Source organism: Pinus tabuliformis, chromosome 9 (genome assembly GCF_031772625.1).
Source record: "Pinus tabuliformis cultivar Carrire ecotype Pingquan chromosome 9, CPIR1, whole genome shotgun sequence".
Lineage (NCBI taxonomy): Eukaryota > Viridiplantae > Streptophyta > Pinopsida > Pinales > Pinaceae > Pinus > Pinus tabuliformis.
In genome coordinates, this window is record NC_142307.1 from 1,900,633,480 (window position 1) to 1,900,659,062 (window position 25,583).

Genomic DNA, 25,583 nt, shown 5'->3' on the forward strand with positions numbered 1-25,583 from the left:
ACTAGTTCCTCTAACAGATAGATCTAGTTTAACTCACCATAACTCAACTTAACTGAAATAGATTGCTACAAATTAGGAATCAATCATACTTAAATGAACTCAGTCTTCCCCAACTAGAATTAATTTGAGTTAATTGAGTGACAAGTTCCATGTCACCTCAATTAACTACCTCCAAGATTTCTGCTCAAATGGAAATTTGAATTTTCTCTAGTTTGACCAAGGCAAGGTCAAAATGAGATTTTCTTGCTTCATTTTCAAGAGGTATTATTTTGTTTAAGCTTAGTTTTAAAAGGTGAAGTATTTGAACAAAGTGAGTTAACAATGTATGCAATTAAACAAAGTAATTCGATAGAAATGACATGAGAGAATTTTTTGGCTGTTACTTGAAACTATGTCTCTACATTGCTCTCTATTTAAGCATTTTCCATGGTCTGCATCTTCATCTGGTCCCGATGATGAACCACACTTGTTGGTTCAAAACGCGTTGGCCAAAACGTTCTCTCATGTGATTTCTACCGAAAGACTTCATTTAATTCATTATGGATCACAGAAGCTTGAATACATAAATGTATGCAATTTCAAAAGGACATATAACTGAAGTATGAAGTTGGAGATGTTGGATTTGATGGAAGGGCCTAGTTTAGAGAAAATATTTGACGAGATAACTACAAATATTTAGAAAGAAATACAAGATAAGAAAACAATATAGACAAAATATTGATGAGGTGACTCCAAATAATTAGAAAGTAAAAGTGAACTAGAAAATTGCAAAACAAAGTTTAGAGGGGATTGATGTGTCTTCTAGGTTGGTTCGTGTAAAGAACTAGAGGGAATTGGTGACTCGTGTAGGTTGGTACCTATAAATAAGAGGATATTGGTATCTCATGTAGTTTGGTTCCTACAAATCATTGTAACAGTATGTTGGTTGCTAGAAAGAATCATCAATTAAAATAATTTTTGTGGTTTTATCTAAAAGGGTTGTGACATATATCATATGTTTCATGTTCTACTTTTGAGATTGATGTTATATGGTGTTTGCATGTATAAATAAGTAAAAACAATATTACGTTGATTCACATCCCTCCTTTTAGTATAATTATGAATCTGACAATTGGTATTGGAGTAGGTTCCATTAGAAACAATTTAACCACTGGAAGGTAGATCTAAAAGGGAAAAATGTCTAGTTAGGATTGTTCTTTCTCAAACAAAGCCCCAGTATTTGATGTAATAAATTATAACTTCTTGAAGATAAGCATGAGGACTTATCTAATGCCTCTTAGCATTGAAATTTGGAAATATGTTTTGGATGGATATCAAATACGTATAACTCCAACTAATCAAGATGACAAAACAGCCTTTGTAAATGAAAAATAGATGAATGTCATTTTATGTGGCCTTGTAGGACTAGGGTTTGTTAAGCTAATGTAGTACAAGATTTTTACAGATATTTGGGACAAGTTTCAAAGTAGATATGAAGGAGATGAAAAGGTAAAGAGGGAAAAGCTTCAAACTCATAGAATATGAGTTAATTTTCGAATATGAATGAAGAAGAAAATATTACAGACTCCTTCCTTTGTGTAGATGAGCTTGTTAATAATATTCGAGAACATGACACAAATATTAATGAATTAGCTATTACTGGGATAGTTTTGAGATCTCTTGATATTCAATGAAAAGGTCTCAACCGTTGAGGAAATGAAATATTGAGAATATATTAAGATAAATGAACTACATGGAATCTTCATTACATATGAAATGAGAATAGGGAAATAAAATCCAGGAATAAAGAAAATAGCCTTAGCCTTCAACGCATCAAATAAATTAGGAGGACATCAAATCCATGATTACTCGAACCATGAATTAGATATAGAATGATGTCAATTTGTGAGGAGAAAAAAAGGAGGATTTCGAAAATACAAGGGTCAACTACCATTCCAATTTATTAATTGTGGTAGAATAGGTCATTTTGATGCTAAATGTCCACATACAAAAGTGTAGGATAATGATGATGAAAAAGAACATAAAAATAGAAGCGAACATTATAAACATTAAAAGGGAATATCTCTCAAGAAGAACACATTTTATTCCAAAGAAGTGGTAGCTCATCAAAAGAGAATGATGGACATGAGACAAAGAAGAATTAATATTCATGGTCATGAAGGTTCAAAATGTTGATCAAGAATGTAAAGACAACCAGAAGTAGACATCAGATTTAGACTAAGAAAATGTTGATGGAGAAATAAATAGTAAGCCATAACTTGTGAGTGCATTGTAGAAAATAGTTACACTCAATGGAAAGACTAAAAAGCAAAAGGAACTATTGCAAAAATATGAAAAGCAAAATCATGACTCTGATGAAGCAATGATCATCCTCGTAAAGACAAAAATAGAAGAGGCTAAATGAATAAAAGAAATATTGATAAAGTCATCTTACCAACTAATCTATATTTGGTGGATATTAAAACGTGCATTGTTGAATATATTGCATAATATATACAAAATACATATTACTAAAACTAGACCATGATTACAAATTTCACATGAAACCAATCAAATGATGACATCGAAACGAGACAAAGGGTGATTCCTGAAAGTAATAGCCATTAGGGTTAGAATTTCCATTCTTCTTTAATTTTTTTTAAGTTTAGGGTATTTCTATTTTCTATCAAGGAAAGTTATGTTTACAATTTTTCCCAACAAGAGAGATGTTTTGATAAAAAATTAAGCCTTCAACATTAAAGATTTGATTAAAAAATTACCTTTCAATAATAAAATTATGTTAAAAAATTTAACATACTTATAATAAAAAAATACAAAGTGATTACAACACACAAATGATTTATAATAAGAAAAAAAACAAAATGATCACAACACACAAATGACTTATCCTCTCTTCAATCTTGATTTGAAATTACATTACACTATTGAAATAGAAATTCATCTAACTATCAAACCTAAATGAAAACCAACACCACATAAATCTTAATCATTATTGTTGTTGCAAATAAAAATAAAATATTGACCAAATGCTTAAATCTTCCCTACTTGTAATATGTTCTTTACACAAATCCTTCTCTAAACACTCGTCGGTTGGAAACAACTAGACCAAACACAAATACTCCGAACCTAGCCGTCTTGAGCCTACATCTTGCCATATCGTCTTTCTCGTTATATTATTCAGAGAAGCGATTATAGTACTCCATCATTATCTGAATCTTCCCCTTGTGTTTTTTCACAAACATTTCCCTCTCAAACCTATAATTCCTATGTCACTCTTCTTCCTTCGGTTTCTTTTTCTTCTCAATCATCAAACATGACCAGTGAAAACATCTTGAAGATGGTTGATTTCATGAGAGTCCTCCTCACCTTCACTATGAGACCCACTTGAGAAGGATTCTTCAATTTTATGAAAGCCAAGCTACTTGAGAAGAATTTCATCAATTTAATGAAAGATTTGGATTAATGAGATCAATAACTCCTAAACCATCTAGATTTTATTTATATTTTTTCTATAAAATATAAAGAAAAATTATGGGCAAATCTAAAAGTTTGTTGTACTCACACTGCTCGCGATTATTGCAATTAGTGTGCTCCTATTTCACTATTCTCCATTTGAGTTTTTATCAAACTATTTGAATGTTGTATTGCAATTAGTGTGCTCCTATTTCACTATTTTCTATTTGAATTTTTATTAAACTATTTGAATGTTATAATTTTAGTATGTTGTATTGCAATCAGTGTGCTCCTATTTCACTATTTTCTATTTGAATTTTTATTAAACTATTTGAATGTTATAATTTTAGTAAAAACAAATAGAGGTTTTCCATTATAATTTTAGTCAAAACAAATGGATTCTTTCCATTAATGTGAACAGAGAAAGTTTCTCAAGAAAAAAACTCCATCTCAAAGACTCTGGAATTGACTAATCTGCATTTTTAACACTATCATAATAACATAGAGTCAATGTGGGGTCTGTGGCGAAGAGTTTGTAATCAAGCGAACACAGTATTGAAAACATTATAATATTTCATAAATGGGGTAGATATCGTTGTTCATCAGCCAAATCTTTCAAATCATTGATCTATTTAGACTATGGAGACTAGGCGCAAACTCCAGTTGAAACGACATATTCACAGACGTAATCAGAAACCGTCATCTAAAAATTTTAAAGGAAAAAAATACCCGTCAAATTCCCACCCTTAGCCTTATATATGGCTAATTCTTGGAAGGGCAGAGCAGTGAAAGATTTTAATAAGACATTTGTCGGCTGTTGAAAAGACAGAAATGGCATACTTGTGTAAGATTTTAACACGAACTGTCTTTTTATGGGAATGACAGACATGCGTAAATATTTTATCAGGAAATTTGTCATCTTATTGGTGTGGCAAGTAGGAAATGTGCGGCAAAAGTCTAATAATTTTGGAAATTTACGCTCACTCCTATGGATTTGACCACGTTTTGCATTTGAGATTGAACATAATAAACTTTCGAGGATGACTGGCCTACGATCCTTCCTTGTATGGTCGGAAGTAGTAAATATTCTGCCACTTCATAGAAATTTCATAGAAAATGGAAATATTGAAGTGACAGTCGTGTCTTATTAGAAATTTTATTATTATTCAAGTGTCAGGCGCATAAGAGTGGTTGGACAATTGTTTTTTGGGAAGAATTTTCCATGGCCATATAATGCGACTAGGAAATATGGAGCACTTAGGTTTTTAATTGGTTTGTTTGTGTATGTGTTTTTATATTATTATGCAGTGCAAATGGGTAAATGTTTAAGGTGGGAAAGTCGGGTGGTCTAATCTCAAGTAGTACTATATACACCGGCCCATGTAAAGATTATATACACCTCCCCAAGTAAAACTGGGGAAAACTATATACATGAGAGCTACTCTAGACCAGATCTTTTCGGATGAGAGAAAAAATAGAGAAATGTGCAAACTATGTCCAATCAAAATTACAAGCGTGGTGTGCAGATTGATATTTCCGGAAGCTCTGGTAGTTTCCGGGAATTTCCGGGTTGCCTATTTTGTGACGTTTCTCGTAGTTTGTTTGCTCCTTTAAAATTTATTGCATAGGTAAGCAGCGGGAAGTGAAGCATCCCTATGTGAAGAGAGAGTTTATTTTCTCTCAAATTGTTTCGGAGATGAGCGATACAACTTCGAATCCAGAGGCGTTGTCCACAAGTGCGTGCGCTGCTTGCAAATTCCAGAGAAAGAAATGTACAGACAAATGCGTTCTCGCGCCATATTTTCCACGGGACGATCCTGACAAGTTCCACTTGGTACACAGGGTGTTCGGAAACGGCAATATTATCAAATTACTCCAGGTTCAATTCAATTAACGCACTCTTCATATTTAGGGTTTTAGTATCAAATTACTCCAAGTTCAATTGAATTAACGCACTCTTCATATTTATGGTTTTAGTATCAAATTACTCCAGGTTCAATTGAATTAACGCACTCTTCATATTTATGGTTTTAGTATCAGACACTGAAGGGCTTTTCCCTACGTGTTAGTGTGACTGCTAATTTTAGATTTATCATGCTTTGAGTCCCAAATCCTTTTAGTCGTATGTTTAGGGATTTGATATTATTAAAGGACATGATAAGATTATTCTTTAAGAGTGATTTGATATTCTTAAAGGGTATGATAACATTAATCTTTAAGATTGGCGGTTAAGTTTACTAAATATTCTATTTATAGGATCGGATTTCTTTGCATATTCAAACCTACGATGGAATTTTCAAATAATTTTTTTTCCCTTTATTAATATAATTTTTAATTGTTATGCGTATCTTTTAAGATTGGTAGTTCTATGTTACGTGTATCCTCTAAGATGGGAAGTTATTTAAGATAGCTATATTTTCTAAGTATTTTATTTATAAGATTTCATTTAGTTGATAGCTATATTTTCTAAGTATTTTATTTATAAGATTTCATTTCTTTACTAATTGTGATAAATTAATTAACATAATTTTTTTTATTGTGAAAATGAATTTAACACTATCAAAAACATTTAAACAACCTAAAATCTTATAGCTTGACAAGTGCAGTCTAGATTTCCCAAAATTTCTACTTGAATTTTGGGAAAATCATGCTGGAATTTCCACTATTTTATTGGCAAAATTGTGGCCTTGTTAGACTACTTTTATTTTATTTGATGTTTATTGATATAATTTTTAAATTTTATGTGTAATATTTTCATAAATTTTCTTGAAGAAAATGATAAGATTATTATTTAAGATTGTAAGTTAAAATAGAAAATTTTATTAGTTGTAGATAACTAAAAAACACTTATTACTTGAATCATCACCCATGGTTGACATCACATCTTGAATCCTATTGGTTCTTATAAAGTTTATTTTGGTTGTATATTTTTCTTAGGAGGCCCATTTTAGACCCCAAAATTCCCCGAATGAGTTTCATATTTATTTATTGTTCCAGGTTTCACCTAGGAGGTGATCCATGGTCACTCACACATTGTCAGTCATGGATAAACAATAACTTCTATGACCATTTTATTAAAACATGCCCTTCTTAATTTTATACTTAAGGCCATGTGGCCTCACAAGGTTTATCCACAGGGTCTTTACTGTGGGAGCAATACCATACCACGTGCATTCATATTGGGGGATATATATTGAGGAAAAAATGACATAATATATTGTGCATATACTAGGGTGTAAAGGGTTTTTATATTAGCAGGTATAAAAATGGAGCTCAAAGTTAATGAAAAAATATAAAGGGGTATAAATTTTCTTAATGAAAAATGGATACTTACAATATCTAGTAAAAGGTAGGGGTTTTTTAAATGAGGAAGGTGTATTGGGTTCATATTATTAGAGGGTTTAATAATGTGCCTTTTAGAGGTATTTTTCAAGATTTAGTCAAAATAGGGGTATTTCTTAGTATGCCATGGACACACGCAATATGTCATAGGTTCAATGAGTGAAGCCCCTGTGGATCTATCTTATTTGTTTCCATAGTCAAAATTTTAGGTTTGATAACTGAAATTTGTATAAATTTGTTTTTAGCAGACTTGGTATCGGTCTTAAATGACCCTTAAGTTTATTTGGATATGTATATTTGCGTATGTGTGCTCGAAAATTTCTTAAGGATTATTATTTATGCTTACCTTTTATGAATTTTTCTCAACAATTACAGGCACTGTTAGAAATTATGGTTTTCTGTATATCTGGATTTAGGGTTTCTATTAAAAAAATAGTTATTGTATACCTGTTCTGGTTTGGTTGGTAATGAAAATATTTTTTATTTTTATTTTATAATATGGACATGTGATCAATTGATGGAATCCTCGTGTCTACTTAGCGTAATTTGTTTTTAAATCTTACAATTACATATGCTATTTCTTTTTACAGAAGTTTCGCTTGAGGGTTTTGGAAAGTTAATATAATGGAAGACCCAACTTAAATTTCTAAATAATGACATATTATGTACATATGTATGAACAGAAACTATTAGAAATTTAACTTAGTTTGGAGACCTGAGTGGAGCCCAACCCATGGGCCTGCTCATCCTTTCCAAACCTATTTTTCAATCTAATGACAATCACCAAGATGTTGGATACTTGTCGATTCCTTCCCGATTATTAACCTAGCCCACAAATTAATAATGATTACGCTATTATTGTTGTTATCAATTGATTTAGATATCCATTAATACTTACGAACAAAACACCAATTAAGAGGGAAAAGAACCATCTATACACATGGTTAGAATGCAACACATAACATAAAAACATTTACAAATCACTTATCTTTTTAACCAGTCTAGACTGCCCTGAAAATTGTAGTGGACAAAAGACTTCTCCTTCCAAAAACAAAAATTGGTTTCTAAAACCAAGCCTACCCCCATGCCAATTTCAAATCCAGAACTAGGTTTCTTGAAAGAGACCATACAATGTTAACCTAGGAGTTCTCTGAAACCACCACATCCAGCCTAGGATTTTACTGACCACACAGGGATCAACCTAGGATTTCACTAACCATATTAGGTCCAATCCATATATTCCACTTGGTAGCATTGTATCTCCCCTAACAACGTCCTCTCATGAGGGATTTAAGCTAAAACTTGTTATTTATCCTCTCTTGGGCCTCCTCCAAGAGGTTCTAATTCTACAAGGTTTCCTTAGGATTTTACTCCTCTCACCCTCTTGGCCAAAATTTTTCCCTAACTGAGATAACCTATTTCTAGGGAGATGAATCTATGCAGGAAATTACCTCTACCAATAGCCCTACTTGGGTTTTCTCAACTATCCTTTAACTGTCTAGAATGTGAAATTCTCTTTCAACATCTTTCCCCACCCTAATTTTCATGGATGACTAGATGCAACATTTTATTAATGTAAAATTAGGAAAAAAAATTATGTTCATCATTTATTCATACTTGACCCTTAGCATGGGCCCATAGTCTAAAAAATAACTTCAACGAGAAGTAAATAAAATATTTAAAATTTACTAAGGGTATTACAACTATTGAAATATTTTATTTATGACTCATATTGAATTTCCTTTTTTTATTAATATATATTTTATTGAGTTTTTTTTTGTTATTAATATATATATTTTTAGCAATGACATCTAACTAAGTTTACTTGGCTATAATATAATTCTGGCTTTGAGTGCGCCCTACGATTTTCAGCAACCTTCCCTCTTCTCGTACTCTTATTATGATTCCATGGTACCCCCATGCGGGGGAGATAGTGGCCCCTCCTTTCAAAACTTTGTCTCCGATGGCCAAAACTAGAAGCTTATGCACAAACCCAATAATTCCAAGGGTAAAGCACCTACAAATACAAAATTCGGTTGGAAACCTACAATAGCAAGGCCTAGTTGTCAGACATAATATATTCCTCCATCATAATCGTTATGCACGCGAGCACAAATATATATCCCCTATCTGGCTTAAGCCAAATAGGCGTCACTCTTAGAAATCCATGTGCAAAAGTTGGGGGTTATAATGAAACCCATGAAAGAATATGCAATCATTTGCAAATTTGTAAACCCATGGCTCATCGAGTGAACTCTAGCAAATTTGATAAGAAAAAATTGGTTTATAAAAGGAGAAATGGATCTTAAATTAGGATCACAAGGATTTTTCACAATGATTTTTAATGACATAAAAGATAGAGACAACATTTTTGAAGGACACCCATACTTCATGAATTCTACATGCCTCTTTATGAAACCCTTGGTGCCTACATTTAATTCAAAAGAGGAGGATTTCTCTATGCTTCGAATTTGGATCAAATTATACACTCTTCCATATGAATTATAGGATGAAGAGATTCTCACACACATAGGTAATAAGTTGGGAATTTTTGTAATGTTATTTGATGTAACAAAGAACCAAAGGTATACTTCTTATGCGAGAATTTGTGTTTATATGGATTTAAAAAATCCCCTCGTAGGATCTATATTATTGTGCAACGAGGATATAATATGGGATCAACCCATAGATTATGAGAAAATCCCTTTTAGATGTCACAAATGCCATGAGTATGGGCACTTGGTCAGGGATTTCGCGATGAATCAAACATGACAAGAGGGGGAAGGAGAAAAACAAATGCATCAAAGGTCACAATGTAATGACTTCGACTTAGTTAATAATAGGTAAATATTTTTTAGAAAAACGAAAAAATCATCCGAGGAACTAGGGCCTCAAGATGAGAATCCCTCCTCTATTCTCCAACAAATGGAAGAAGAGAATGCCCTACAGGTAGAAGAGATGTAGGCTCCAACAAAAGGAGGGAAGGGTACCAAGGAAGCGACGAACCCTATATACCAAACACAAATGGAAAGCCCTAATCGAGTCAATCAAAATGATCTGACACCATGGAAGAAGAGGAAATGGAGGATCCATACTTGTAAATTGTTAATATTCATCAAATCACTAAGGAGTAGAAAGATAAGGACTTGGTTCCCATTCTGAAAGAACAAGTGAAATTAGTCACCAGAGCCTATTTAAGATGCCAAGACCTTATCCTTCGTAAAATCAAAAACTCAGTTAATAACTCCTCAATCTCTAATTTTCTTCACTTGCAGGGCATTAAATGCAATGTATCCTTTGATCAATCTATCATAGTAAAGGAACCATAGAAAAGGGAAGGAGCTGAAAAGCTCAGCTCCTACGAGATCTAGATGAATATCTACTGAACTCATTAAGGGTTTCCCCTATGCACACTATTTTTCCTCCCCTACCAAAAACTAATCAATGACGTTTATCTCCTAGAATGCAAGATGCTTGCCTGGTAAATGTAAATGCAGGATTCTTAAAAGAAAAAATCGACAAAAAATATTGACATCCTGCTAATCCAGGAAATGAATTGTTCTTTTGACGCCCCGCATTGCATAATTAATACCGATTGGAGAACCTGCAAATTTATCTCACAATGTGCAACAGGTGTGTATGGTGGCTTGGCAATCATTTCAAATCCTTCAATTGTTGTCCTCAAAAATGCTTTCTCAATTCCAGGAATATTGTTAGCTCATTTTTAGCCCATGGGATCTAGTAACTCTGGAATTATAACCAACGTGTCTGGCCCCAATATAGCTTAGGAAAAAAGGCAGTTTATCTTTAATTTGAATTCTGTAGCTGAAATAAACAACCCCACTCCTTGGATTTTCACTAGGGCTTTCAATTTGATTAGATCCTTCCAAGGGAAAAAAGGTGGCTTAAGGAAATTGGAAGCGGAAGCTCAATCCTTCAACTTCTTCCTTGAAAAATCAAAATTGGTTGTTGTATAAACCTCCAATGGCACATTTAAATGGAATCTCAATGCTTCAACTTCTTCCTTGAAAAATCAAAATTGGTTGTTGTATAAACCTCCAATGGCACATTTAAATGGACCAAGAAAAGGGGAGGCTCCAATCAAATTTCCTCCGGCTGGATCGTTTTTTGGTTTCCGAACTCTATTCACGTTAAGAATTACTCTGGAAATATAAATCCTTCCTAGATATGGCTCAGATCATTGGATCATTCTGCTCAATTTGGGGTGGTTTGGCTCTCTATGAAAGAATCCCTTTCGCTTTGAAAAAAATGATTGTGACATCAAGATTTTCTCACAAATATAGAATCATGGTGGGCGGAATCAACTTCAACCATAGGAGGAGTAATGTACAGGTTCCAACAAATATTGAAATTGTTGAAACAAAAATTGAAAGAATGTAACAAAAAGGCTATTGGAAATATCCACCAGGTTAAACAAGAGCTGGAGGCAAGAAGCACGCAGATCCAATAGTCAATAATAATGGAAGGGCGGACAAAATCCTTAGCGAAAGAATGAAAAGAAACAATTCACTTGTTGAATGAGAGGCTTAAGCACGATTAAATTATTTATAGATAAAACTATATATTTAAATGGCTAAACGAAGGCAAGAAGAATGCAATTTGTTTTTCATAATCCTATGGTAAATTACAAAAAAAGGAGCCACATTCATCATATTAAGGATCTTCATAATAGAATAAGGGAAGAGCGTCAGGATATCACTCAAACTTCTCACTTCGAGACTTAACTTTAGGAGTCGATACTAGATAGAAGACTGACTATTGAGAAAGTGATGACACATATCCCCAAACAAAAGAGAAAAATGTGCTCTTACTCAAGCAGGTTATTGTGGAAGAAGTGGAGGAAGTAGTAATGACAATTCCCAAAGATAAAGGGTTGGGACCATATGGATTTACCTCTGAATTTTTCGAGGCCTATTGGCGCATCCTAGGATAAGATATCTAGAGGGTTATTGAGGATTCCATAGGCTCAACATCCCTTTTGCAAGGCTTTAATGCAAATTTTATTTCGTTGATGCCTAAGTCTACAAATGCATCTTCCCTAGATAACTTCTGCTCGATAGCTCATTGTAATGTCATTTACAAAAACATCTCCAAAACCATTTCTAATCAGCTCAAAGCCCTCCTTCCCTCACTAATATCTCCTGAAAAAATTGGTTATGTGAAAGGCAGACAAATTCTAGACAACATTGTTTTGGCTGAAAAGCATATACATTCCTTGCACTCTCAAAATCTCCTAAGCATGTTTATCAAATTAGATATGTCAAAAGCCTTTGATAGGGTCAACTGGAAATTTTTCTTCCATATTATATCTACCTTTGGCTTTCAAGAAAAATGGATCTTCTGGGTAATGGCCTTGATTTCCATAGCCTTCTTCTCCTTCTTGGTCAATAGATCACCTTCCCCCACATACACCCCATATAGAGGCATAAAGCAAGGAGATCCCCTATAATCCAATATTTTTATTTTGGTGGTCAAGGGCTTGACATGCTTTATAAAATCTACACTAAGCTAAAGAAAACTCAAAGGTCTTCCACTATGCTCCAATCAACAATTTTTTGGTCATCACCAGTTTGTCAATGACACACTCGTCATGGGTCACCCCTCCATCAAGGAAGGCTAAGAATCAAAAGTATATTAAATGTTTTTATTGAAGCCTCAAGCACTCACATAAACAATAGAAATACCAAATTTTCCTTTTTAATACTCGCTTGGTCTTCCAACTTCACATCTCAAGAAAATTCAAATTTCAGAAGAGGTCCCTCCCAACCAATTATCTTGGTGCCCCCTTAACTTCAAACCCCCTTTGTTAGGTAGTTTGGGAGAGTATCTTGACTAAATTTGAGTCAAAAATATCTAGTTGGACCTTCAAAGCGCTAAATATTGCAGGTCAATTCACACTACTGAAATTTGTTCTTTAGTCTATGCCTTTGTATCTTCTCTTTTCCCTTGCGGCTCCCAAAGTTATTCTAAATAAGTTGCGACAAATAAAAGGATATTTTTTATGGGGAGCGACCAAATTAGAGTGAAAATGAGCTCTAGTAAACTAGGACAAAATATGGTTTCCTAAAGTTAAGGGATTCATTGGCCTATGGGACCCATTAACATTGAGCTAGGTCCTTAGTGCCAAAACTTGGTGGAGATGGATCAAAACACCAATGGTGCTATGGAGCCAAATGTGGTCAAAAAAATATTCTCCACATGTGCATGGGTCCCAAATAATCAGATTGGCCTTAAGTATATAGGATCACAAGTTTGGAATGCGACATGGAAAAACAAAGCATCAGTGCAAGCTCACAACTTTTGAGAAGTAGGGAATGGAAAAAGTCATCTCTTCTAGGAATATTCCTGGAAACAATGCTCGCGTCTTATCACCTTGGAAACTCTAGACCAATAAGCGTTGATCTAAATAGCATAGGACTCAACAAAGTTGAGCACTACTGGGATTTCCACAATCTAAATCCACCAATGCGCACATGGAGAGTTCATTAACAAGAATATAGAAGGGATCACGGGAATGAAAATCAACTTCTCTCAATAGTGTTGGCATTTAGAAACATAGAGATTCAAGAGGGTGAGGATATTCTACGATGGATTTATGGGCCTATTAGTACATACATTTTAAAACAAGTTTGGCAGTGGTCATCTATGTAGGGCAGTGGGATCATGGCGAACTACGCCTAGGTATAAAAAGTTCAAATGAGCGATAGCACATTCCCCTACCATGGACATCGACATCTTGTCAATGTCAAATTCTCTCCTATCAAGTTTTTGATGAAAGTGGAGGGGGCAGCTCACCTGTATCCTCTCTAACACAATATTAGTGCCTTCAACATTAAGTATTCATTGGTGGGTAGTCTATGCATGTAATGATGGAAAAGCATTGAATGAAGCCCTCCCTCCTTGTTATGATGCATGCATTGCAACAAAACGATCGTGGCCATTACAATGGTGAAATCTACAATAATGGAAAGGGAATCACAGTGGCGAGGTGCACCCAAGGCAAGGGATTCATTCGCGACTCGTGGAGTTGCGAAGATGCGGCATCAAACAGGAAAATGGTGGCACTCTGAGGCGCAGAGAACCCTATTGTAAATTTAATCATGTATACCCTTACCTTTTTATTCCATTAAAAATGGTATTACTTTTTATTTCGATATATAATTTTTTATCAAGTTTTCATATATATCTATATCTATATATATATATATATATATATATATATATATATATATATATATATATATATATATATATATTTTATTTATTTTTATTTTGTGTAAATTTTTTAATTAATTTATCTTTATATGATTTATTTGGATAATATAGAAAATAATTATTTTTATTTAATCTTGCTTAAATATTTTGTATAATTTAGTATGAGAGATGTTGTTAATAGACATTACATTAAAAAAATTCTTACATTAACTAATTACAAAATATTATTAAAAAAACAATCAATGTCATTAGTAAATAAAATACCTCAAATTACACCTTAATTTCACATACAACTTTATATAGAGAGATATAGTAATTAAAAGAAAAAGAAAAAAAACACATTTAGTATGAGGGCGATATGTAATTCTTTTAGTACTGAGTTGACAAATGACATGTAAAAATGAGCATAGATCCATTTTAAGCACATATCTAACATGGGGTGAGATCTCTACAATGAAAAATCCAATGTTTAATTTTTCATTGTTTAAATTGTATTTTTCAATTCTATATATAGTATATATAGGACTAAAATAAAATATTTTACGTAACATGTACATTGAAGGAAAATTAAAATGATTTTTTATTATTATTAATGTATATTTAAGTATATGCCAATATTATTTAGTATAACAATAGTTCATCGATAACTGACATTGAATATTTTATTTTATACAACTAAAAAATTTTATTTTAACAATTTTCTTTTCTAGATATATATGAAGTTGACATCAACATAAATTAGTTAACATAGGTTTTCAAATAGTATATTTAAATCTCTTGTTGAAATATTTTTGAAAAGTATAATATTTAAATATCTTAGTCACACATTTTCTTTTTACTTCTAATTACTTTACATAATATTCATTTTCTTTTATTGTAGGTTGGATTATTTTTCTATACATCTTCTTTTTACTTCTAATTACTTTACATAATATTAATTTCTTTTTATTTTAGGCTAGATTATTTCTCTATTTAAAACATAATTTATTATTTTCCATTTAGAACATAATTTATTTATATTATAAATAGATGACCGAACTTACCAGAATGAGCCTCTCTATATAGAGAAAAATAAAATAATTTAAATTAAAAAAATCTTATATGATCACTTTTCATTATAAGCGAGATGTGTAATTTATTTAATTTTTAATATAAAATTTATATTAATATTTAAAAATTATTGATAACATTTTATTTTTTAATGTGATATATATATATATATATATATATATATATATATATATATATATATATATATATATATATATATATATATAACTAATTACAAAATATTATAAAAAAACAATCAATGTCATTAGTAAATAAGATATTTTAAATTACACTTTAATTTCACATACAACTTTATATAGAGAGATATAGTAATTAAAAGTTAAAAATAAAATAAAAATTACATTTTAGTATGAGGGGGATATGTAATTCTTCTCCTACTGAGTTGACAAATGACATCTAAAAACTAGCATAGGTTCATTCTCTAGAGTGCAAAATCCAATGTCTAATTTTTCATTGTTTAAATTGTATTTTTCAATGCTATATATAGTATAATAGGACTAAAATAAAATATTTTACATGACATGTACATTGAAGGGAAAATTAAAATGGTTTTTTATTATAAATGTAGTTTTAAGTATATGTCAATTTTTTTTTTTGATCTAGTAAGAGTGGAGTCTTCCATTAATCAAGAAAAAATTACATAACTTACACTTTTCTAATGGAGCCAAGAACAACAACACCAACTCTCTGAACACTCAGTAGACAGCTAGGTTGACACAACCCCATACCTGACTCAAACAAAACTACAAAAGGAATGATATGTAACCACAAATGAACTGCTCATTCTCAAAGCTTCGCACTATAAAACCTGCCTTCCAACCTAACCCAAAAGGTAAATTTGAAAAGTTCTAAGGTACTTTTGGGTCCGCTAAACATCCTGAGTCTCGAGCCACAAAGAACATGACAACTCTTACTGACGAGGGCCCACATAAAATACATCCCACAAAAACCTAGAACTCACATATCCTATGGCCCACAAAGCAACATTGAGTGACTAAAAATAGGCCTTAACCTGTGGTTGACTAGGCCACCCGATGATCAAGTGACCCAGCCCTCAAAGATCCGACGGTATAAACTGATTTCGGATCAACCAACTAGCCCACTCCTTAATTGCCTTGTGGACTCGATGAGAAACTAAAGCCATATTTCTATAAAATTTCGGGTCCAAAATGTGGATTATCCCTCGATTAGTTTTATGGCCCGACTACCGTGTGATCCATCCCTCATAGGATCTGACGGTCCAGAGTTGATTTCGGGCCAGTAACATGCCCACTCTCTATTTTTCTAATCGGACCCAATGGGTGGCCTAAACCATTTCTCTATAGTATTTTGTGTCCTTTTTATGGGATATCCTTCAAGCATCTATCCACTCGAAATCCGTTGGATGTTGAGGCTCTTTGCCATCATCGATCGAATGCCTCTCAACCTACCCATTGTTTACCCCTTGCTTCTTCCCTGTTATTGGTGCATTTTCTCCTTTCTTCATTGGTTAATTTGTTGCTTTTCTTTCATAGATTGAGAATACTTCCCATGTGCAATCACCTGTCTGTGATAGTCCTCGCGCAGATTCCCTGAGGATGTCAACTCCCATGCATAACTTATGTTATCTCTTGTACAAATCACTCCTTCATTCTCTAGATGATCCGCTAATCTGTTGGTTGTTCTGCGCACGTGAACAAATCTGAGCGTTCTTAGGGTTCTCACATGGGATTGTATACGTCGATAGACTTGCAATAACCGCTAGTTCTTTGATACTTTTTCTAATTTTGTTCCATTGCCTATTTTTTTTCACCGAATTAATTGTCAATTCAGAGTCTGTCTCTATGATGGTATTGCGTAAATTGGATTTAATCAAGATTTCTAAGAATTTCTCTAAGGCCATGAGTTCCACCATATTATTAGTGGCATTCCCCAAATGACTATGAAAGATGACTTTTATGTTTCCCTTCTCATCTCTTATGACTCCTCCATAGCCAGCAACCCCAGGGTTTCCCTTGGAGGCTCCATCTATATTAAATTTCAAAGATCCATGCAGGGACAGTTGCCAGAAGTCCTTCCCCACTGTTGCATGTCTTACGATCTTGCTTACGCCCTGGGGAACAGGTGACTGGAGACCCAAATGCGGAAGAATAAGAGAATCCAGGTTTAGAGGAGAGTTCTCGGGGGTTGCTTTAGAAGGGTGCTCACAGTCTCTTTGACCTGTCTTAAAATATGAGCTATGATGCTCTGGGTTAACCCAATTCTGTTCTTGAAAATCTTGTTGTTGTGTTATTTCCATACATCCCAAATCAAAAAACCTGCTACCAGAGTCCAGGCTTTGTTGACTATTTCATTTTCTGAGAAGCCTCTCCTCTAATTCGTTAAAGTTCCAGTGATGTTGTATTCGTCCCTGTCAGTTTGCCTGAAGATTGAGGCTACCCAATTCCACAAGGTAGAGGTGAAAGGGCAAAGGTTGAGAAGGTGATCGATTGTTCCTTATTGTAGACAACACAACTGGCATCTAGATGGACCTACTAAACCTCTTTTTTTGGGATTTTTCCAAGTCATAACTTTTTTATGATGCACCAACCACATGAAGAATTTGATTTTCGTCCAGTGTGGGTTCTCCCATAGGTCCTTCCATATCTTATTAGGGTTTGGAAAGTCAAGCCAAGTGGCAATTCTTCTAGATTCTTTGAGGTTGAAGTTTCCTTCGCTGTTTCTTCCCCATCTTAGTTGGTCAGACGATGTTGAAGTGAAAATATTTCTCTATTCCAGGATCACTGCAAGAGCTCTTGCCTGGGCCTTTAGAGGGGTCTCTTCACTGTATACTAGGTCCTTCCATGTTCTCCATTTTTCCTTGTCCCTTGGCTGATCCAAGAAGTCACGTACCCTGAGCAGCGCTTTATTATCAGTGTCATTCTTGAGAATGTCTAGTTCCTCTTTACATAGGTTATGCTCCTGCTACCAGTTATCCTCCCAAAACTAGGTTAGGTTTCCATCTCTCATTTCCCATAAACTATGCTTCTGAACAATGGCTCTATTTTCCCAAGCATTGTTCCAAATGTGGGAGCCCTTGACGATCCCTGTCATGTGAATATGATCCCTTTCTTGCCAGTTGTTTGCATACTTCTGTTTCAAGAGCTTGGCCCAAGGAGTTCCTGTTTCCTTTAGCCATCTCCACCAATTTTTTCCCCCAAAACTTTGCTTAGGGTTTCTGGGTCATGAAGTCCCAAACCTTCATGGATCTTGGGTTTGCAGAGCTTTTCGCAAGCTAACAGAGCCCATTTCCTTTTCTCTTCCCCTTTTCCCCAAAGAAAATTTCTTTGGATGTTCCTGATGTATTGTAAAACTCATTTTGGGGCAAGAAGAGCTGAAAACATGAAGATGGGGATGGTTTGTAGGATAGCCTTTGTAAGCACTAGCCATCCTGCTAAATTCAAAGATCTGCTTGTCCATTTTCTAATTTTGTCTTGTAGTTTATTAGTCACTCGCTCCCAAACTTCCTTACTCAGAGGTTTTTCAGTGAGAGGTATTCCTAGATATTTGGAGGGTAGTTGATCTCTTTGAAAGCCAAGAATTCTGGAGAGATTTCTTTGAATTGCAATGTCAGTATTAAAAAATATTTTTTTTGATTTTGTGAGACTTACCTTTGTACCAGCAGCCATAGCAAAATCATTCAGGATTTGTTTGAAATCTTCAACTTCCTTGACTGTGGGTGTACCTTGCAGCATGGTATCATCCACATATTGTTGATGAGTCAGGTTGTCCCCATTCGGGGTTAGTTTGAAATCTTGGATTCTTCCTTCTGCATCAGATGATTTGATCGCTTTGCCTAATCCTTCCATCACAAGGATGAAGAGGAAGGGGGAGAGTGGATCTCCTTGTTTGAGGCCTCTTGAAGGCCTAAATGTTCTGGATGGAGTGCCATTAAGTATGATTGAAAAGCTAGCTGTGGTAACAAGGGTCATGACCCATCTTATCCAGTTGTGGTCGAAGCCATATGCTTTTAGTACCTCCCTGATGTACAACCAGCTTAGCTTATCATAAGATTTCCCTAGGTCAAGTTGTATGATCATACCTGCTTGTTTATTGCTCTTGAGAGAATGAACCACCTCGTGAGCTTGAATGATGTTATTGAGAATTTGCCTTCCTTCCACATATCCAGTTTGCTCCTCAAACACAAGAGTTGGAAGAAGGGGCTTGGGTCTATTTTCAATAACTTTAGAAATGATTTTGTACACCACATTACCTAAAGCTATGGGTCTAAATCTATCTGGTGTCGTAGTTTTTCCTGCTTTGGAATTAAGGCTATGGAAGATGCATTGAGTGCCCTCAAAACTGTTTTAGATTTTCTCGAGTCCTCCACAACATCAACGATATCTTGTTTGACTATTTCCCAACATGTTTTGAAGAAGTCTACACTGAACCCATCCAGGCCTAGAGCTTTCCAATTTTGCATCTCTTTGATGACTTCATTGACCTCCTCTTCAGTCACGGGCTTGTTGACATTGTAATTGTCTTCCCTAGTTACTAGTTTTGGAATGTACTATGTGAAGCTGTTGATAAATTGTGATCTATCTAAGAGAGGCTCCTTTTCTATGCTTTGAAAATGTTGTACTAGAGCAGATTCCATTTCTTTGTGGGTACTTAGCTATTTCCCTTGATTATCTCTGAGTTTTACAATCCTGTTATGTGCCCTGTGATCCATGGTTGACTTGTGAAAAAACTTTGTATTTCTTTCCCCTTCTTTGATCGATTGCACTCTCGATTTCTGTCTCCAGAAGATCTCCTCTTGCTGGCATCTGTTTACCCATTCTTGTTGAAGAGAGTCAGCTTTCATTTTCCTTTCCTTGGTGAATCCATCTATGATGAGGATTTGGTTAATTCCCTGTAGTTTCTATTCAACTTCTCTTTTGGCTTTGAAAATATTACCAAACTCATTTTTATTCCATTTTTTTAGCCTGCGTTTGATGTGTTTCATTCTTTGTTGCAGTAGGAACATCTTCATGCCTTAAATGGGCATGTCTTCCACCCACCATTTTCTAATATTAGTGATGAGGTCTAGGTGAGTGAGCCAGACATTTTCAAAGCTGAAAGGTTTGTTCCTCAGAGTGCCTATAAAAGAAGCTTCAAGCTAAATAGGCCAGTGATCTGAGCCTTCGAAAGGAAGGATTAAAGCAGTCAAGTCAAGGCTAGTTAGAAAGACATCCTCTGAGATTATGAATCTGTCTAGTTTAGAGGCACCTTGAGAAGCCCCTCCCCTCTTATTGTTCCAGGGGAAGCTACCATTTATTGTCTCTGTATCCACTAGCCTCATGTCGTTTAGGAAGTTCTAGAAGGTAACGGAGTCTCTACCTAGTATTCTGGTCCCGCCTTTTTTTTCTGTAAGAGATCTGATCATATTAAAGTCTCCTCACAGAATCCAGGGCATAACATGATATGTCTCTCTCAGCTCCTCCAATGAGGTGAGAAGCCTGAGTTTGTCTTTAAGTTTTTGAGGAACATATAAATTTGTGATCATATAGAGTTCCTTGTCACCCAAAGGTTGGATAAACATCGAAAGGTAGTTCCTGGATGCTTCAGCATCCAGTATTCCAAGTTTCTGGTGGTTCCAAAGAGTGAGAATCCCTCCTATTGTGTTGTTCACTTTAACTTCTAGATATTCATACTTAATAAGCCATATTCTATGAATCTCTCTGATTTTGTCTATTGAATATTTTGTTTCTTGTATGAACACCATATCTGGTTTTTCTTACTTTATTCTGTTGCTGATATTTCCTTGTTTTATTTTACTTCCTAGACCCCTAATGTTCCAAGTTGTGAGCTTCATTATGAAAGGTTGTAAATGAGTAACTAGTATGATCTTTCATCTTGCCTGAGTTAATCATGAGTTTCCCACACTCTGTTAGCAACTCATTCTGTATCTTCCTTCCTCTTTTCCTGCCCGGGTTCTTGGAAGAGTGTCCTGATTTTACCTCCATCGGTTTTACCCCTCTATTTTCCCGACTATCATGGTTCCTTTTGACTCCAAAACCCTTTGCTGGAGATCTCCAGAGGAAGAGTTGTTGCACTCCGTCAAACTCCTCTTGTGGTAGAGAACCAACACCTTTGGTGGTTCCCTGCTACAAGGACTTTTCTAGATCAAGATTCTCCCTCTCAAGAATCTCCTGTAGTTCGTGGTCCTCCGTACCAACTTCGGGTCATCTCATGGTCCCTGCCAAGTTCCATAGTGCTTGGCAGATCCTCCTATAGTTTTTTGTTCTCATGTATGTCCTCCATGTTGTCATCTTTTTCCTTATCTACTGGATTATCCTCCAATGCCTAGTCTGTTTCAGTGTTCCCACCTTCTTCTTCTAAAGTCTTGAAACTGTTATGACTTGGTTTCTTATCCTCGTTAGTTTTCTTTTGGTGCTTTTTTCCTCCTTTCCCTTTGTTTCCCACCTTGGTAAAGCCTTCAGGATCTTCGCTTGTGTTGGTTTTCATATTGTCCTCTAGTTTGTTGAGTGGGCAGTCTCTGAAGAGGTGCCCATGTTCATGACATTTATGACATTTGAATGGGATGTGTTCATATAGGCCACTACCTATACCCATTCTTCATCATATATTTCTAAAATGATTTCGTCTGTAAGTGCTCCCGATAGGTCCATTTCTACACATATGCGGGCAAAGGAGGTATATTTACCTCGCAGAGTCGCATCTGATATTTTAAAAAAATGACCTAATTTATTGGCTATGGCTTTTAAGGATTCTGGCAGCGAATAATCTAAAGGTAGGGCATAGAGTCTTATCCATACTGGTACCGATGTGAATGTTTCTCGCTCCGGAACAAAATTCATCGCCTATGGTTGCATGTAGAGGCCTGCAGCAGCATAGAAATATGGTCCTCCTTTGAACACTCTGTCTTTATCCTCTAGGTTTGTGAAAACCACTGTGAAGAAACCCTTGGACCCAAGATGAAGGTTTATTTCTCCCTTTGGTTTCCAATGGTTTCTTATCCATGTGTGCAAAGCCTTCTCTGTTGGCCATATTCCCATAAATTTGCATATAACCACGTATGCTGCCATGTGATGCCTGTGCACTTGTAGCACTGGATCATTTAAGACAACCCAGGGTTTAATGGTTGACCTAGGTTTGCAGGGTCCTGTCACAGTCTTGTGCTTAGTTCTCTGACTATTATCTCATGGTCTCTTCTCTCTTCTGACTTCCTCGTGATTCTCTTCCTGTTCATGAGATTTGATGCTTTCCGGTATTTTTGTGCTTATCTTCTCTGTTTCTGCCTCCATTGGTTACTTGTATCGATTTGAACCAGCCTCCTTACTTCTGTTCGCAACTACATGATTATAGGAGTGAGTGGAGCTCCCCCCTCCTCGCCCCTCCATTGTTACCAACTCGCACCCATCGCACCCTGTTCAAAACCCTCATTCCGCTTCTTCCACCTCATACCGTTCAAACCGTAAGTATATGTCAATATTATTTAGTATAACAATATTTTATTGATAACCCATAATGAATATTTTATTATGTACAACTAAAATAATTTACTTCAACAAATTTTTTTTCTCCATATATATGAAGTTGACATGAACATAAATTAGTTAACATAGGTCTTCAAATAATTTATTTAAATCTCTTGTTGAAATATTTTTGAAAAGTATAATTTTTAAATATATTACTCACACATTTTCTTTTTACTTCTAATTACTTTACATAATATTCATTTTTTTTTTATTGTAGGCTAGATTATTTTTCTATTTAGAACATAATTTATTTATATTATAAATGACTGATAAGCCGCCGAGCTTACTAGGCTATAGAATGAGCCCCTCTATATAGAGAAAATTAAAAAAAAAAAAATAAAAAAAAAAATCTTATATTATTACTTTTCATTATAAGGGAGATGTGTAATTTATTTAATTTGTAATACAAAAATTAGGGGCTAAAAAATAAAATAGTAATTATATATATTATATCAAACAAATAAAAATATAAAATTCTAGTTAAAACATTATATTAATGTGTTGTTTAAAGCATAGGTCCATCTTAATTTCAAACCTACCAAGAGCCTAGATGAATACAACATTTCTATGCCTAAACCTTTTCTCAAGTTTTGCACTCCGAAAAGGTTTGCATTTTGAAAAATTTGACCTTTGTAGTTGCTTGGTAGATCAAAAGTTAAGATCCATCTATACTAGTTTTAAATATTATAAAGTAAAAATCATTATTATTATTATTATTATTATTATTATTATTATTATTATTAAAATAAAATATCCATATATAATGAGTGTAGCCATTTAATATATATAATGACATATTTATTTAAAAAATATATATACAAATAAGTCAATAAACTTAAATAATTAAATTATTATATAAAAACAAAAATTGAATTATTATTTTTATTGTTATAACTAGCCTATATCCATCTTAATTTTATATCTACTAAACATCAGGATCAATTTTCTTGAGCTTAAAACCTATTTTAGAGTGAAAATAGATTTGATCCCTCTAGACCCTTTGTACATCTCAAGTTAAGAGAGATCTACTATGGCTTATTAATAATATTCTAATAAATGATATTTAAATGATTAATATAATTGAATGAAATCTCTTAATACGACAATAGGTGTTTGGCACAATGTGATCCTATGGCTTAAATTACTTAAAAATAATTTAATATTTAATATAGGTTATCAATAAAGCATTTTAATGTTAAGTAATGTTGACATATACTTAAAAATATATTAATAATAAAAAAATCATTTTAATTTAAGTTTACCTATCAAAACATTTGATCGTTTCTAACTCATGTTAGATCAGTACTTAAAATAGATCTATATTGATTTTGTTTGAGATACTTGTTTTTATTTCCTTAAGTTTTTATATTACCTTTCATTTCAATTAACACCAAATTTATTTAAACCACCAAAATATTGTATAATTTTGATTCATATTCACACACATGTATTAAATATATTATTTTATAATTTAATTATTATTATATTTACCTTACAAAATCATAAATAATAAAAATTAATTTAATAACTATTAAAAATATATTTACCATTCTTACCCACCTTCATGGATTGTAGATGGAGAGTGGTTACCTAATAGAATGACTTAGATAAAATTGGAACATCGGCAATACAAGCATTCAATAGATTTGTAAGAAGGAAATTGAAGAATTAGTTTATATGCAGAGGAGATGACTAAAAAGTAAGGCTTCTAGTAAAATTATTATTAATAAATTAATTAAATTGATACTAATAATTTAATTAAATTGAAATATAAATAGATATAGGAAGAATTTTTATTGAAATAAAAATGTATTTGTTGATTTTTTCTAGAATTTTTCTAATTTTTCACTATATTAAAATTTGTATATTAAAAATATTATTAATAATTTAAACTAAATTAATTTAATATTGATATAAAAAAAAAATTAATTATACTTTTAAAATTAATTTTTTTATTTAATATATAATAAATTTAATTCCTTAAAATTTATATGTTGAATTAATATTGATATTAATAAATATAACACATTGAATTTACATTTCAAAATGTCACCATAACCTTACACATCTTCCTCAAACTGAAATGTAGAATAAACTCGACATTATTATTATTTACATTAATACTACTGAAGTAATTTGCTCAACTTTCAATCCTAAACCAATTTCTTCATATTTATTATTATTCCTTTTCTAAATGTAATAATAGAAACATAATTAAGATAATGATTATATCTTTGTCATATACTTATTCCCATTTCCTTGTCTTTTTATATTACCTCCCATTCGATTAACAACAAATTTATTTAAAAGAGCGAGATGTGGTCTGTAATTTTGATCCATATAAATCAAATCACAAAGAAATGAAATAACGTAGAATACCAAACATTAAACTAAATGTATATAATCAAGATTAGTGTGCCTTCAAATATTTTTTTGAAGATTGTTTCAAATTAATCAATATATACTGTTTTATAAACAGTATGGTCATGCTAAGAATCCGACATTGCACATTTGTGAAGCTATCTGCGGTGTGATAACGTACGGTTATGTTACAGGATCTCCCCGTGGAGGAAAGAGGTGAAGCAGTGAACAGCATGGTGTATGAAGCAAGCGAAAGAGTTCGAGATCCTGTACACGGTTGCTCCGGAGTTATCAATGAACTCTACAGAAATTTAGCAGAGCTGGAGTCACAATTGGCTTCTGCAAAAGCAGTTATGGCCAACATGAGTGTACAACATGCTCATATTTTAATGCTCATTACAGGATGTCAAGAACCGCTGGATCCAAATTTTGACAGTGCGTCAATTCAGGAGAGTGAGTACGCGTATACAAACCCACCTGGTTTGGACGATGTAGATCTGTTGCAGTTATGGGATCCATTCTGTATATAAACAAAAAGGTTCTCCATTCTTAAGTTTGCCTTTTGATGCTTCTCCCTTTACCTTTTTTCCCTTGTTTTATGTAAAAATATTGTAGTTTACC

At 33.6% G+C, this 25,583-nt stretch overlaps 1 pseudogene; it reads left to right on the forward strand.

The window, feature by feature from the left end:
• Positions 1-5,149: 5,149 nt before the first annotated feature.
• LOC149156534 (LOB domain-containing protein 1 pseudogene) lies at positions 5,150-25,492 on the forward strand (annotated as a pseudogene).
• Positions 25,493-25,583: the final 91 nt, after the last annotated feature.